The sequence below is a fragment of the Nicotiana tomentosiformis genome, chromosome 2 (genome assembly GCF_000390325.3).
Source record: "Nicotiana tomentosiformis chromosome 2, ASM39032v3, whole genome shotgun sequence".
In the NCBI taxonomy this organism is placed as follows: domain Eukaryota; kingdom Viridiplantae; phylum Streptophyta; class Magnoliopsida; order Solanales; family Solanaceae; genus Nicotiana; species Nicotiana tomentosiformis.
The window spans coordinates 34,104,516-34,119,785 of NC_090813.1; the positions used below are offsets into that span (position 1 = coordinate 34,104,516).

At 40.0% G+C, this 15,270-nt stretch overlaps 1 non-coding gene across 1 annotated transcript; it reads left to right on the top strand.

Moving 5' to 3' along the window:
- The first annotated feature begins 561 nt into the window (after window positions 1–561).
- LOC117273048 (small nucleolar RNA R71) lies at window positions 562–668 on the top strand. The gene has a single exon (XR_004503023.1). It is a non-coding gene; the product is annotated as a small nucleolar RNA R71 (small nucleolar RNA).
- The last annotated feature ends 14,602 nt before the right edge of the window (window positions 669–15,270 follow it).

The window sequence follows — 15,270 nt, forward strand, 5'->3', positions numbered from 1 at the left end:
CTTAATTAGGTCTTCCATACTGGAATTATTAGATTGTGGAGGCTGATATTGATGTCTCTGCTGATTTTGGAAGAGTATAGCTCCTTGTACCTGTGGTCTAGGGCATTTTTGTTGCCATACATTCACAGTACCCCCAGGTGAACTCCATCAAAAATCAGGGTGCCTCTGATCCATTGCATTAAAATCATAATTTTCCACTCCACTCACTTCCTGAGTTAAGACTTGACACTCATGAGTACGGTGTCCTCTTCCAATATATCACAAGCTGCGTGAGGCTTATTTTGTATCCTGGCTAAGGTCAGCTTTCGTATTTCGTTAGCCACAACATCATGTTGTACCTGCACAGATGTATTAGCATCAACTTTGTGAACACCAGTTGATTTTCTTCTTTCAGCACCCTCAGAGGGCCACTAATTGGCAGCTTCAGATAACTCATCAAGAATTGTAAGTATCTCCTTTAGAGTTTTCCTCATCAAAGGGCATCCAACTGCATTCCTCAATGTTCTACGCGAGGCCAATGTCAATCCTTCCCAAAAGTCCTGCAGTTGCATCCAGAGTTCAATTCCGCTATGTTGACACTTTCTAACTATCTCCATAAACCTCTCTCATGCTTAAAAAACCATTTCAGCATGTTTCTAGCAGAAGTTATGGATTTCTCTTCTAATCTTGCCCGTCTTTGATGAAGAGAACTATTTATCAAGGAATTCTTTAGTCATCTCCTCCCAGGTTCTAATCGATCCACTGGTCAAGCTTCGAAGCCACTCCTTCGCATCATCTTTACGTGAAAAGGTGAATGCCCTTGAGTGCACTGCATCTTATGATATCCTATTCTATTGAAAGGTGTTCACAATCTCCTCGAAGTCCATTAGATATGAGTTTGGATTTTCGTTCATCTTCCCTATGAAGACACAACAATTGTGAATGGTTTGAAGCAACCCGTGCTTCAACTCGAAATTGTTTGCTACAATCGGAGGTGGTCTACCACTTGATAATCCTTGATTGTAGATCGGTCTAGCATAATCGCCAAGTGGTCTCCAAGCCATGGGATCTATATTTTCGAACTTGTCGGCAGCCAAGGGTTGGTGTTGATTAATTTTTTGACCCCTTTCTTCTTGATAGACATTTTCTGCAACTCTAAAAGCTGCTTCTTCAGACTCCCGTGCAGCTTTTTATCGTTGTTGGATTGCCTCTCTTGCAGCCAAATCTACATTATCATCACCATTTTCGGCCATAGTTTCCTGGGTTGAGGGTTACCCAAACTTTTCTAACTTCTCGGTGAGATCTCTTTCCTTCCTCAGTTGTCGCAGTGTTGCTTATAACTCTGCTCGTATGGTAGCACTTCTTTCACAAAAACTCGAGTCATGCGCCAATCTTAACCTGTAACCTGCACACAGCCGATGAACACCAACCGTAAAAAGAGAAAGACAAAAAGAAAAGAAAAAAATCCTGAATTAGCACTACAAACTATTTCAAATACTATTGATTACCAATCCCCGGCAACAGTGACAAAATTTGACAAGCGCAAAACACACACTTAAATTATGCTCGCTAATCAAAGATAGTATAGTATAATATCGTATCCACAGGGATTGGATTTAAACAGTATTCTCGTAGTTTCTTGCTTGATTGCTATCCAGGAGAATCAACAGTTGAGATTTATAGGATTAATAACTAAAATTAACTAATCATCTAAAGCTATTGACTAGTGACTATCGAGACAAGGGATAAGCAACTAAGGTTATATGTGGGATAAGATAGGGTTTAGATAGGATAGGTGCAAGATAATTGTATGGGATCTAACTCTAGATAATTCACTTCTAATGTTTAAGTGAGTCTCTCGAATTCACTCAATTATTAGTTCAAATGTTCAGCATAAACTCCTCTCTCGATTAAGTCTTAACCGCACGAGATGAACCAATTTAAGCACATGAAGATATGCAAGAATGCGTAGTGGATTGGTCTTTAGGAAAACCTTTTTTGGTTATTCTCCTAACTAGGTTTAATTTAACTAGCCTCTTTCGATTACTTAAAAGAATATATGAAATCAACCAATAATATAATACAAAGATATCACAAGTTATGCCTCTCTCGATTACATGAACTAGTGAATAAGATGCAACAATTAAATCTTCCAAATGATTCAATGCAAAAAACTAGAGTTATAATCCACAAAAAATCATCAATACACCAAATCCATCAAACCCTAGATGGAACTAATCCTTAGACATGGAGAAATTCATCACAAATATAATTAAAGGATAAAAACATAAATTCGATCCAAACTCGGGTCTTGAGGGAGGAAGGAATGATGAAATCCTTGTGCTTGTGTTCTTCTAACTCGTCCTTAGCGTCCTTAGTTCCATGGTATGTCCAAACTCAAGAAAATAATGTTTTTGCATGTATTTATACCAAGTAGGGTCGGACCCAGACGAAATCACCCTTTGTTAACCGAAATAGGAAAATAACTCTGTAAATATTGCACATGCGTGCCGCATGGGGCGACTTTCCATGAGTGGCATTTGTGGGACTTATCAGGGAGCATGTAATTTTCATCATGCTTCCAAAACACACTGCTGCGGTGCACCACGCGCCGCCCCACATACCGCAGCAGTGCAAATTCCTCAGAGTGTTGCTTTTTGCTTGATTTTTGATGTCCATACGTGATCCTCGACCCCTGAACACGATCCCGACTTAATTCCTTAGGATTTTACTCATACTTGAAAGCTCCAAATACCTCGAATTAGCTCCATGAAATCTTCATAACTCGGAATCACTCCTACAAGGCATAAAACACACAATAAGTACAAAATTCTACCAATTAAAGCTCAACACAAGTAAAGTGCAATGAATTAGTGTGCAATAAGCGACTAAAAATGTAATTATAGCCTACCATCAACATACCCCACTTAAAACATTGCTCGTCCTCGGGCAATCAAACTACACTTTATAAAGACATGACATTTTTAAACAACTCTCCTAACTCATCACACCATGAATATTTAAAACAGATTAAGCACAATACCGTAACATCCTCAGGTCGAGATTTGACTCAAAAGAACCACATATTTTTCACAACCCGCTCACTTACTCTAACACATAGGTCAACGACATTACCGTTCCTTCCTGAATCAAGTGCCCTCACACAGCAATAGAGAGTACTTCCACACAAAATAAAATTAAGAACAATTAGGAACTCAAGATAGAAACAATTCACTCTCTCTCAGAAACAACATTTATATGCCACAATAGACATACCATAGGCTTGCCCGTAGTGTACTACTCTACTAATTGAGCTCATTCAGTCAAGGATCAAGTATGACTTTATTTGGTTGTAATGTAGGTTGTGGTATGGGTAGGATATATTTGGATATAAGAATTACTACACCTCCCTAAGCACTTTAGTACATACAGTTAACCGTTCAAAACTCCACACTTCTGCCAAACCATAACTCCACCTTCACATCAATATACATCAACTCCCAACTTCTTTAAGAACAAATACATTATAAATTACCACAATCAAGGAATATTTTTAACAACAATACAACTACTTTTCTTTTTTCATTTTCTTTTTCAATTCAAGGGGCTCTTACTTTTTCAAAATAATGCACCTTTCTCTTTATTTAAATAGTTCCACTCAAAAGCCAAACCACCACCCCACACTTTAAGTTTTACAAAGTTCATAAAAATTTCAAGTGCTCACGAGAGGTAAAAGTTTCAAATAGATAGTCAATTCAAACAAATGGGTAAGGAATGTAATGTGGTTGCCAAGAAAAAAGATTACAGGCTAAAAGGGGTTAACTAATATACATAACATTTAGGTGGGTAAAATAATATAACTGGCTCAACAAAGAAACGTATATATCACTTCCAAGACTGAATAAAACTACCATTTAACTTTGCAAACACATCCGGCAAGTTATAGACATCAAATGCAATGCACATAATAACACAAAATCTCACACACACATGGCACATAACTCACTAAAGATCAGACTATCAAGACACTCTAGTCAAAGTAGTTAAGCTAAGTTAAGATCATACAATTCAAGGTACTTATACAAGAGTCAAAATTGAGCCTAAGCGTCACAACTAAATCACTTACTATTCTCAAGGTATAATAAAGTCAAGAGATATTGCCTTCATTTCAAATCATAGCACAAGATTTTCTACTCCTAGAAAAAAATAAAACTAGCTACACCCGGTTCAAATAGAACCCTTGAAAAAGAACCGCGGCACAAAGAAAAACCAAGGGGGACTTGTACACTACCTAACAAAAGAAATTATTTTTGTCTTTTTCCTTTGAATTTAATCCATCAAGAAACATGTCGATCATATCCATCATAAAGAAAAATCGAAAACTTAAAAAAACAAAATCTAAACTTTTTCTATCTCTAAATCCTACAACTAACAAAACGAAAACTAATATACATACATATAAATATCCCTCATCCCACACTTTAAGTTGTGATGTCCTCATGGCGCATAATTAAAAAGTATAAGGTAAAGGAAACTTCCCTGAACATCTAGTCGGGGTCTGAGTCAAACCAATGCACACATCCATGCAGACAACTTCTTCTCGACCTTCTTTGGGTAGACCCCACACTTATCTTTCTCACTCATCACAGCCTTCTCTTTTGAGCCCTTTACTTTCTACTAGACACTCACATCTGGTTTTTCCTTTTGTGCCCCCTTTGCTATATCCATCTTAAAAGTCACAGTCGCCTCACCCACTCTAAGCATGAGTTTTCTCTCGTGTATATCTAATATAGATCTACCCGTCGCTAAGAATGGTCTTCCTAGGATGAGGGGGGCCTCCTTGTTTTCCTCCATATTTACCACTATAAAATCCACAGGAAATACGAACGTATCCACCCGAACTAACACATCTTCCACTGTCCCCTCGGGTATTATAGTCGTTTGGTCTGCAAGCTGCAAAGATATGGGTGCAGACCTTATCTCTCCAATCTTCTTCTCCAATTTCCTATAGATAGATAGATGCACTAAATTAATTAAGGCACCAGAATCATATAAGGATTTATCAAAATTAATAGTACCCACCATTGGGTAAATTCGAGTTGTCTACTGTTGGTGCACGAATTGCACGATATGTGGCTCGAGGTTGTGCTAGTGTGATGTATCAGTCGAGCAGCTTGTACAAGATGAGATGAGATTATTAGACCTGAAATTTGCACTATAAAATTTGGATAAGGTATGTTTGGGAGAATAATATCAAAATTCAGTTTATAATTTGGCAATGGTTCTTATCGGGCGAGGAAACTCTACGACTTGTTGATCTGATGAGTGTTTATGACATTCTGCATGTTTCTTTCATTATTGGTAGTGTACAAAGTTTTAGAACAAGGTTTTATTTAATATGAGGTGTGTCGTCGGCACTGGGTTTTGTTATTGAATAGCTATTATGGTCAGAATTTATTGCTACGAGTATTTGAGTTATGTGGTATATCATGTAATTATATCTTGGGTTATTGTTATGGTTATGGTTTGGTACAACTGATTCAAGCTTATATCGTGTAAAGATGCGGGAATCGGGTCTCATGATAAATTTCGAATGTCAAAAATTTGGTTCAAAGGTTATGGACTAAGGTCTAAGTAAGGATTTTTAGTTAGGTTGTGTTGATGGGATTATGTGGATTGAGGTGATGTGGTATCTCCCATGGGTACATGCATGATGAGTTTATAGTGACTTGATGGCTTTGTTACGACTCTTGGCATGTTCGAGGACGAATGTATGTTTAAGTAGGATTGTTTTATTAATTTGCATTCTCTTTGGTTGTTTAAGGTCTTGAGTAGCTTCACATGATGAATTATGACTTTAATGTATGGTCTATTTTGCTTTTCGAGTGGTTCATGATTAATTTGGAAGAATGATTCTCAATTTGGAAGCTTTAAGTTGGAAGAGTTGACCGAGTTTGACTTTTGTTTATCTGACACTAGATCGGGGTTTTAATGGTTCTGTTAGGTCTGGATGGTGATTTTGGACATGGGCATATGTCTGTATTTGCAATTTTATACTAATAGAAGGTTTCGGCTCTATTTGGCAAAAGTTGGCAATTTGAAGGTTTGGAAAGTTCATAGGTTTGACCGGGAGTTGACTTCAATGTAATTGGGAACCTAGGCACATCTGCATGTACACTGGAGCAGTCCCCTAAGCGCATAAGCGCATTTGTTATTGCATAACTGACATGTGCGGAATTGGGGCATTGTTGTAGGAGCAGGGTTGAGGCCGTATATGCGCGTCCGCATAAGCGATCTTCAGTCGCAGATGCGACTTCGCTAAAAGGTTATATTTAGTCTGAGGGTCTTTCATTTTATCACATTTGGAGAGTTGAAGCTTGGTTTTGGGCGATATTTGAGAGGTTTATCACCACTTGGATTGGGGTAAGTATTATTAACGCGGTTTTGATTATATTACAAGATTATATCTTCGATTTTTGCATTTGATTGAGATTTTGAAAGAGAAACGGGGGTTTTTTTCTAAACTTTCTCAAAGTGAGTTATTTTGTTTTGAACATCGATTCAGAGTCGGATTTGAGTGAAATTAGTATTGTTGTACTCGTACTCGAATGGGTTGTTGAAATTCATATGCTTAAATGGGTTCCGAGTATGGGCCCGGGTTGACTTTTTGGTTGACTTTGAATAATTCATTAGTGATTTGACCTTTTTCGTTTAGGTTTGTTTCCTATGGTGTTAATTGATGTTCTTGAGATGCTTTTGGCTAGTTTCGAGCCATTCGGATGTTGATTTGCATGGGATGTCATTTCTGGAGTATTATTCAGCTTGCTCGGTATTTTATTTTGCTTATTAGAGGTAAGTAACATATTTAGACTTGTATTTGAGGGTAAATATCACTAAGAACTATGATATTCGAGATGGGTTGGGGGTGATGCATGTTCTAGGTGACGGGCGCATGTGCGTGCTTTGAGGTATTCATGATCTAGTTAGTTCTTAGGCTAATATGCTCCTTGTATTTCTATCATACTTCTTTGATATCATGTTTTCTCCATTTATATGACTACGTGAGATATTATTTATGATAAAAATCATGTCCAGGCTCCCTGCTTAACTGTTTGAGACATGAAAGGTTTATTTTTGCCATGTTGAGCTAATTGCCTTGAGATGTAGTCATATTGTACATTAATGATAGTTACATCCATTTGTTATATATTTTTCTCTATGCACTTTAGTTATTCTATCTCACATGTTATTGGTGTCCTTGCACGTGACACCAGTTTGAGCTCTATTTGAGGCATATTGTGATGTTTCGCGTTATATAATTGAATCACATTTCCATGAGAATGTTAACATATAGAGACTTGAGCGGATTGGAACTTGTGTGCAAACTTTGAGGTCATTACGAGTAGATTTGATGTGGTTCGGCACGAGCTTTGGAAGTTGAAAGTTTAAAAGTTCATTGAGTTTTATTTGAGGTACGATTCATGGTTTTCATGTTATTATGTGTGATTTGGGGCCTCGAATAGGTCCGTGTTATATTTCGGGACTTTTTGGCATGTTCGAACCGGGTCTCGAGAGTCTCGCATGAGTTTCAGGGTGGTTTCAGATCATTTTGTCTCATGTTGCATTGCTGAAGAAAGTTTTGGTGCTGGTGTTTCTGCACCAACGAAAGTTTGGGCACAGATGCGAGCCAGCAGATGCAGACATATTATCGTAGAAGCAAATATGGATTGGAGGGCGAGAAGGCCACAGATGCAGGGACCTAGGCGCATCTGTGCATACACAAGAACGATTCCCTTAGCGCAGAAGCCCGATCGCAGAAGCGGATTTGTTGTCGCAGAAGTGACATAGCTAAATTGGGGCATTGTCACAGGAGCGGGGTTGAGGTCGTATATGCACATCCGCAGAAGCGGGTCTTCATTCGCAGATGCGACTTCCCTGGAAGGTTATATTTAGTTTGAGGGTTGTTCATTTTATCAAATAAGGAGATGTGGAGCTCCGTTTTGGGCGAATTTGGAGACGATTTTCACCACATGGATAGGGGTAAGTATTTTTGACGTGGTTTTGATTATATTACATGATTCTATCTTGGATTTTGGCATTTTAGCGATGATTCTGAAAGAGAAATTGGGTTTTTTTAAAAAACTTCCTAAAGTAAATTATTTGGTTTTGAACATCAATTCGGAGTCGGATTTGAGTAAAATAAGTATGGTTGCACTCGTATTCGAATGGGCTGTCGAAATTTGTGAGTTTTTCTGGGTTATGAAGTACGAGCCTAGGTTGACTTTTTGGTTGACTTCTAGTAATTGATGAATGATTCGACCTTTTCGTTTGGGTTTGTTTCCTATAGAATTATTTGATGTTTTTGAGTTGCTTTTGGCTAGTTTCGAGACATTCGGAGATTGATTTGCACGGGATGGCATTTTTATAGTATTATGTTTCTCGCTCGGTATTTGATTTTGCTTTTTAGAGGTAAGTAACATATCTAAACTTTGATTTAAGGGTAAATATCCCTGAGAACTGTGATATTGAGTTGGGTTGGGGATGACGCACATGGTAGGTGATAGGCACGTGTGTGTGCTCCGAGGGATTCATGATCTGGGTAGTTCTTAGGCCAATATGTGCCCTGTATTTCTATCATGCTTGTTTGATATCATGTTTTCTCCATTTATATGACTACATGAGATATTATTCATGATAGAAATCATGTCTAGGCTACATGTTTAACTGTTTGAGACATAATAGGGTTATTTTTGCCATGTTGAGCTAGATACCTTGAGCCGTAGTCATATTGTACAGTCATGATAGTTATATCCTCATGATATATATTTGTCTCTATGCACTTTAGATATGCTATCTCACATGTTATTGGTGTCCTTGCACGCGACACAAGCTATATTTAAGGCAAGTTGTGATATTGTGTTATATAATTGAATCATGTTTCCTTGAGAATGTTGAAATATGGAGACTTGAGCAGATTGATGAATGATGTGGGTCTATGAGTAATTTTGTGAGTCATGTTGGATCGAGTTACACGTTGCAACAATTATATTGATATTGAGGTGGTGGCACATATTTTGAGGATATGCGTGCACCACGCCCCATGATTTGGCTATGTGATTTTGATTAGTACTTGGGCAAGATTCATTCCTCTAGAGTATCGGATAGTCCAGGAGTGCTTCGACGCTTATTATCGAAAGATTGTATTTTGAAGGTTGAAATTTGCTATGTTTGACTTGGAGTGTATTTCAAAGTTATCAGACTCTATGTAGTGTTTAGGCACCTTGGATAGGTTCATTTTATTGATTGGAGCTTGTGTGCTAAGTTTGGTGGTGATCCGGATTGTCTAAGTGTGATTCAGACGCGTTGGCTAAGTTTGAATGTTTGAAAGGTAAAAAAAGGATTTTGAACGTCGATTCTTGATTTTGATGTTATTTGTGTCGTTTTGAGCCTCTTGATAAGTTTGGATAAGGTATTAGGACTGGTTGGCATGATTCGACAGGGTCCCAGGGGCCTCGGGGTGATGCGCGGTGGATTCGGATCAAGTTGGAGTGTTTTGCTACTGTTGGTTGCTGGTTCTAGTTTTGTTCTTCGCGAACACGGTGGGGAGCTTGCATTTGCGAAGAAGGATTTGAGCTGGAGATCATTTGTTCTTCGCGTTTGCGATGCCAGGGTCACATCCGTAAAGGTATGGGTGCATAGGAGCACCGCGTTCGCGACAAGGACATCGCATTTGCGAAAGATGATTTTGGAGCAGGAGCAAGGAATGCTTCGGGAATGTGAGAGACATGTCGCGTTCACAATGAAGGGTCGCGTATGCTATGTACATGTTTGCAAAATCGGGATTTGGCTCGTTTCAGCTCACTTCTTCCACTGGAGCTGGTTTATGGCTGATTCTAAAGGGGCTTTTGCATCATTCATCACAAGGTAAGTGATTTCTACACATTGTGAGCTAGAAATGGTAAATTTGGATTTTTACTACGAAATTGGACGTGGAATTGGGAATAGATTGTATATTTGAGTTTATGGTGCTATGGGTAATATTTATCTTCGAAAAAGTTTGGAATCTGGGCGTGTGGACTTGGGGGTGATTTTGTTGACTTTTCGAGTGGAGTTGGGAATTGTTATGAATTGTTAAATAACGAGTCTTTGGGTATACTTTGATTGGTTTGCACATTTTTTGGCTAGTTTCAGATAGTTTGGAATTGATTTGAGGAGTTAGAGAGGCGTTGGACCCGGTTATCAGAATTCGGAATGAGGTATGTCTCTTTTCTAACATTGTGAGGGAGGGGGGGTTATCAGACCCGGTTATTTTTGCTATGTGCTAGTTGTGGGAGCTATGAACATATTAGGTAACGAGTGTTCGTGCATATGCTAGAATTCCTGATGAGGTTCGGGTAGACTTAGACTCACTCCATGCTTTAACTGAATTATTTGATTCATTCTTGCATGTTTAAAATCTTTGATTTACATTTTTGCCCGAGACTAGACTTGTATAAATTATCGGACTTGCGATTTAAGATATTTGGCGAGCTAATTGATTAGCTGTGGAAATTGTACTTCCCTTTACGGATTTCTTCCGCGTTGTGCATATTCGTCCGGAAGTTTTCTTAAATTTTATAACTAATACATATATTCGTGAGTTGGGCCAGTTGTCACGCCCCGACCTCGGGGAGGGCAACCGGCGCTCAACGAGATAACCCGGTCAAGCAAACCTGCCAGATACTTTCTACCAAACCTTGCTTATGAATAGAGTGGAGATGTATTCCATTGTTTAAACATTACGAGGATTTCATAATCAACAACAATTCCATTACCATTAGTATCTTCATTTATAATTCCCAAAATATATTACCCATTCATAGTTTGAAGCGGAACATATGGTAGAAATACAACATTTCTTGTTTTGACTTTCCCAACACCAATATACAACCCACAACATGTGTACAGAGCCTCTAAGTACAACATAAGAGTAGTATAAAAGTGCCGGTGACAAGGCCCCGACTATACCTCAAAACACAAAGTATGACATCAAGTGACATCAGGCCCAGGATAGAGTATGACTCACCAAAACCTGCTGAATACGGAGTAACTGCTAACGAGGACCAAAGCTACCCGCTAATGAACCACTTGCATCCATTGAAGATGCAGCGCCCTAGCAAAAGGGATGTTAGTACATATGGAATAGTATTAGTATGTATAGCTAAATGTCCTCTTTCGAAATAGAATGCCAATACAAGAAAGGGAAAACCATGGAGACAACAAGCAACGATCAATGATATCTAAATGCCAAGTTAAAATATAACAATTTTCAAAATACAAAGATAATACTGTGAGGATGATAATCAAAACATGAAGATAATATTATTTTTGGTTGGGAGATATTTAGTACCGATGTACCACTGTGAATTTAGCATGGAGTCCGATCACGGCCCGATCGGCTGTCAGGACCCAAAACGCTAACCTGTCGTGGTGGCGCCTATCGATGGTATTAGGCAAGCCTATTTTTCAAAATACTTCAAATGTTTCACAAAATAAACCAAAAGCTTGATATGATAGAGTTTTCATAAAGACAAGAGTTAAACTCAAAATACAACGCGGAAAAATAGCCACAAACATCGGGGTGTCACCAAGTCATGAGCATGTAAACAACCAGTCTAAGAAACCGTGTCTACAAGAAATCGGTGTCTAAATGCCAGTACAAAAAAGAAAAATAACAACAAAGGAGAGGCAAGGACTGTGAATGCCGGCAGCTACCTCGTGAATCTCCGATACTTAACCACGCACGAGTTCAACGTCCTCCGTGACCGATACATCTGGATCTCCACATGAAGTGCAGGGTGTAGCGTAAGTACAACCAACTCAGTAAGTAACAAAAATAAATAAGGAACTGAGAAGTAGTGACGAGCTATACAATTACAATTCACTTCAGTAATTTCAGCAATGAGAGTAGCCATGATTCAATTCTGGCAATATAAGTTAAGTCAGTTGTACATATACTAAGTTCAGATAAACCGGGTACAATATTTTCCAGAAGTTCAGAACAATGACATATTTCAGCTAAGTGCAGAAACAAAGGAAACAAATGCAACTTCTCAGAATAACAATCACTCAAGCTCTCAATAGCTCAAACACTCGGCTCTCAGCCCTCAATAATCACACTCAATAGGTACCTGCGCTAACTGGGGGTGTACAGACTCCGGAAGGGCTCCTTCAGCCCAAGCGCTATATCGCTGCGGCGTGCAGCCAGATCCAATCATATAAGTAGCCATGAGGCTCGTTGCGGCATGCAACCCAATCCATAATCCATAAATAGCCATAAGGCTCATTGCGGCGTGCAACCCGATCCATATACACTCACATAGCTCATATCCACTCAGGCCCTTTCTTAGTCACAAATCTCTCCAGCCTCTCGGGCTCTCAGAAATCATACAAATCAGCCAAAAAGAGTTGATAACAAGTATCAACAAGAAAACAAGAGGAAACGGAGATATGACACGCAAGTAAAACTGTGACTGAGTACAAGACAACAAATAGCAGCTAATTCAACAAGTACTCGGCTGCTACATGTCCCAACAGTGATATCATATGGCCTAAGCATGGTATCTAACATGAATGGCAGTCAAATTTCTAGAAGACAGAGAGAACATGTAATTAACAATAAGTTATTTGACTTTACAGTCTCACGGGACAGATCAAGTCAAAATCCCCCATGGTGCATGCAAACAGGCCCATCACAATACCCTCGGGACAAGATTTAAGACTGTTACTTACATCAAACCACGCAAAATCCTACTCTGAAATGCCTTTGCCCCTCAAATCAGTCTCCAAATGCCCCGAATCACTCAAACGACTGGCCGGATCATTACATCCTCCCCCTTTTAAAGCAATCGTTCGTCCTTGAACGAGTATAGAGACATACCTGAAGTGGTAAAAAGATGAGGATAGCGGTTGCGTATATCATACTCGGTCTCCCAAGTCACCTCCTCGACCGGCTGACCCCTCCACCGAACCTTCATGGAAGCAATGTTCTTTGACCTCAGCTTTCAAACCTGCCTGTCCAAAATAGACACTAGCTCCTCAACATAAGATAGATCCTTGTCCAAGTAGACTTAGCTGAAATCCAATACGTGAGACGGATCACCGTGATACTTCTGGAGCATAGAAACATAGAATACTAGGTGAACTCCTGCTAGACTAGGAGGTAAAGCAACCTCCTCAACTCTCCGCAACACCTTAAATGGACAAATGAACCATGGGCTCAGCTTTTCCTTCTTCCCGAACCTCATAACTCACTTCATAGGCGAAACCCGAAGAAAGACTCGCTCTCCAACCATGAATGCAACATCGCAGACATTCCGATCCGCATAACTCTTCTATCTGTGCTGGGTTATGCATAGTCTATCCTGAATCACCTTAACTTTCTCCAGAGCATCCTAAACCAAGTCTGTACCCATTAATCTAGCCTCACGCGGCTCGAATCAACCCACTGGAGACCTACATCGCCTACCATATAGAGCCTTATACGGTGCCATCTGGATGCTCGACTAATAACTTTTGTTGTAAGCAAACTCCACTAGAGGCAAGAACTAATCCCACGAACTCCCAAACTCCATCACATATGCAAGAAGCATATCCTCTAATATCTGAATAGTCAATCGGACTGTCCGTCCATCTGAGGGTGAAATACTGTGCTCAGCTCCACTCGAGTACCCAAGTCATGCTGTACGGTATTCCAGAACCAAGATGTAAACTAAGTACCCCGATCAGAGATGATAGATACCGGTGCGCCATGAAGCCTGACGATCTCGCGGATATACACTTGAGCCAGCTACTCGGAAGAGTAGGTAGTCATCACAGAAATGAAATGAGCTGACTTGGTCAGCCTATCCACAATCACCCAAACTACATCAAACCTCCGCTGAGTCCATGGGAGTCCAACAACGAAATCCATAGTGATCCGCTCCCACTTCCACTCCAAAATCTCTAACTTCTGAAGAAACCCACCTAGTCATTGATGCTCATACTTCACCTGTTGGGAATTTAGGCACCGAGCTACATACTCCACTATGTCCTTCTTCATTCTCCTCCACCAGTAATGTTGTCTCAAGTCCTGATACATCTTTGCGGCACCCAGATGAATAGAATACCGCGAACTGTGAGCCTCTTGGAGAATCAACTCACTCAAACCATCTACATTGGGCACACATAGCCTGCCCTGCATCCTCAATGCACCATCATCCACAATAATGACATCCTTAGCGTTACCGTGCTGGACCATGTCCTTCAGGATGAGTAGATGAGGGTCATCATACTGACGCTCCCTGATACGATCATAAAGAGAAGACCGAGAGACCACACAAGCCAATACTCGACTCGGCTCAGAAATATTCAATCTAACAAACTAGCTAGCTAAGGCCTGAACATCCAACACTAATGGCCTCTCTACTACTGGAAGATATGCTAATCTCCCCAAAATCTCCGCCCGGCGACTCAAGGCATCGACCACCACATTGGCCTTCCCTGGATGGTACAAAGTGGTGATATCATAGTCCTTAAGAAGCTCCAACCACCTCCGCTGACGCAAGTTAATATCATTTTGTTTGAATAGATCCTGCAAACTCTGATGATTAGTGTAAATCTCACAATGGACCCCATACAAATAGTGTTGCCAAATCTTCAAGGCGTGAACAATAGCTGCTAACTCAAGGTCGTGGACAAGATAGTACTTCTCATGGGCCTTCAACTGGCGCAAAGCATAAGCAATCACTTTGCCCTCCTGCATCAGAACATACCCAATACCGATCTGCGAGGCCATATCGGGTCCTGAAAGCTGTCTTAAGAATATCTGAGTCCCGAATCTTCAGTTAGTGATACCCTGACCTTAAATCAAAATTGGAGAACACCATCGCTCCCTGAAGCCGGTCAAACAGATCATCAATACGTGGCAAAGGATACTTGTTCTTGATTGTGACCTTTTTCAACTGCATGTAATCAATGCACATTCTCATAGTACCATCCTTCTTCTTTACAAATAAAACTAGTGCACCCCAAGGTGACACGCTAGGCCGTATAAACCACTTATCAAGGAGTTCCTGAAGCTGTTCCTTTAATTCCTTCAGCTCTGCCGGTGCCATATGATACAGTGGAATAGAAATAGGCTGAGTGCCCGACACCAAATCAATACCAAAGTCAATATCCATGTCAGGCAGCATGCCCGGCAGGTCTGCAGTAAACACATCCAGAAAATCTCGTACCACCGGAACAGAATCAATACCAGGGGTCTCTACACTA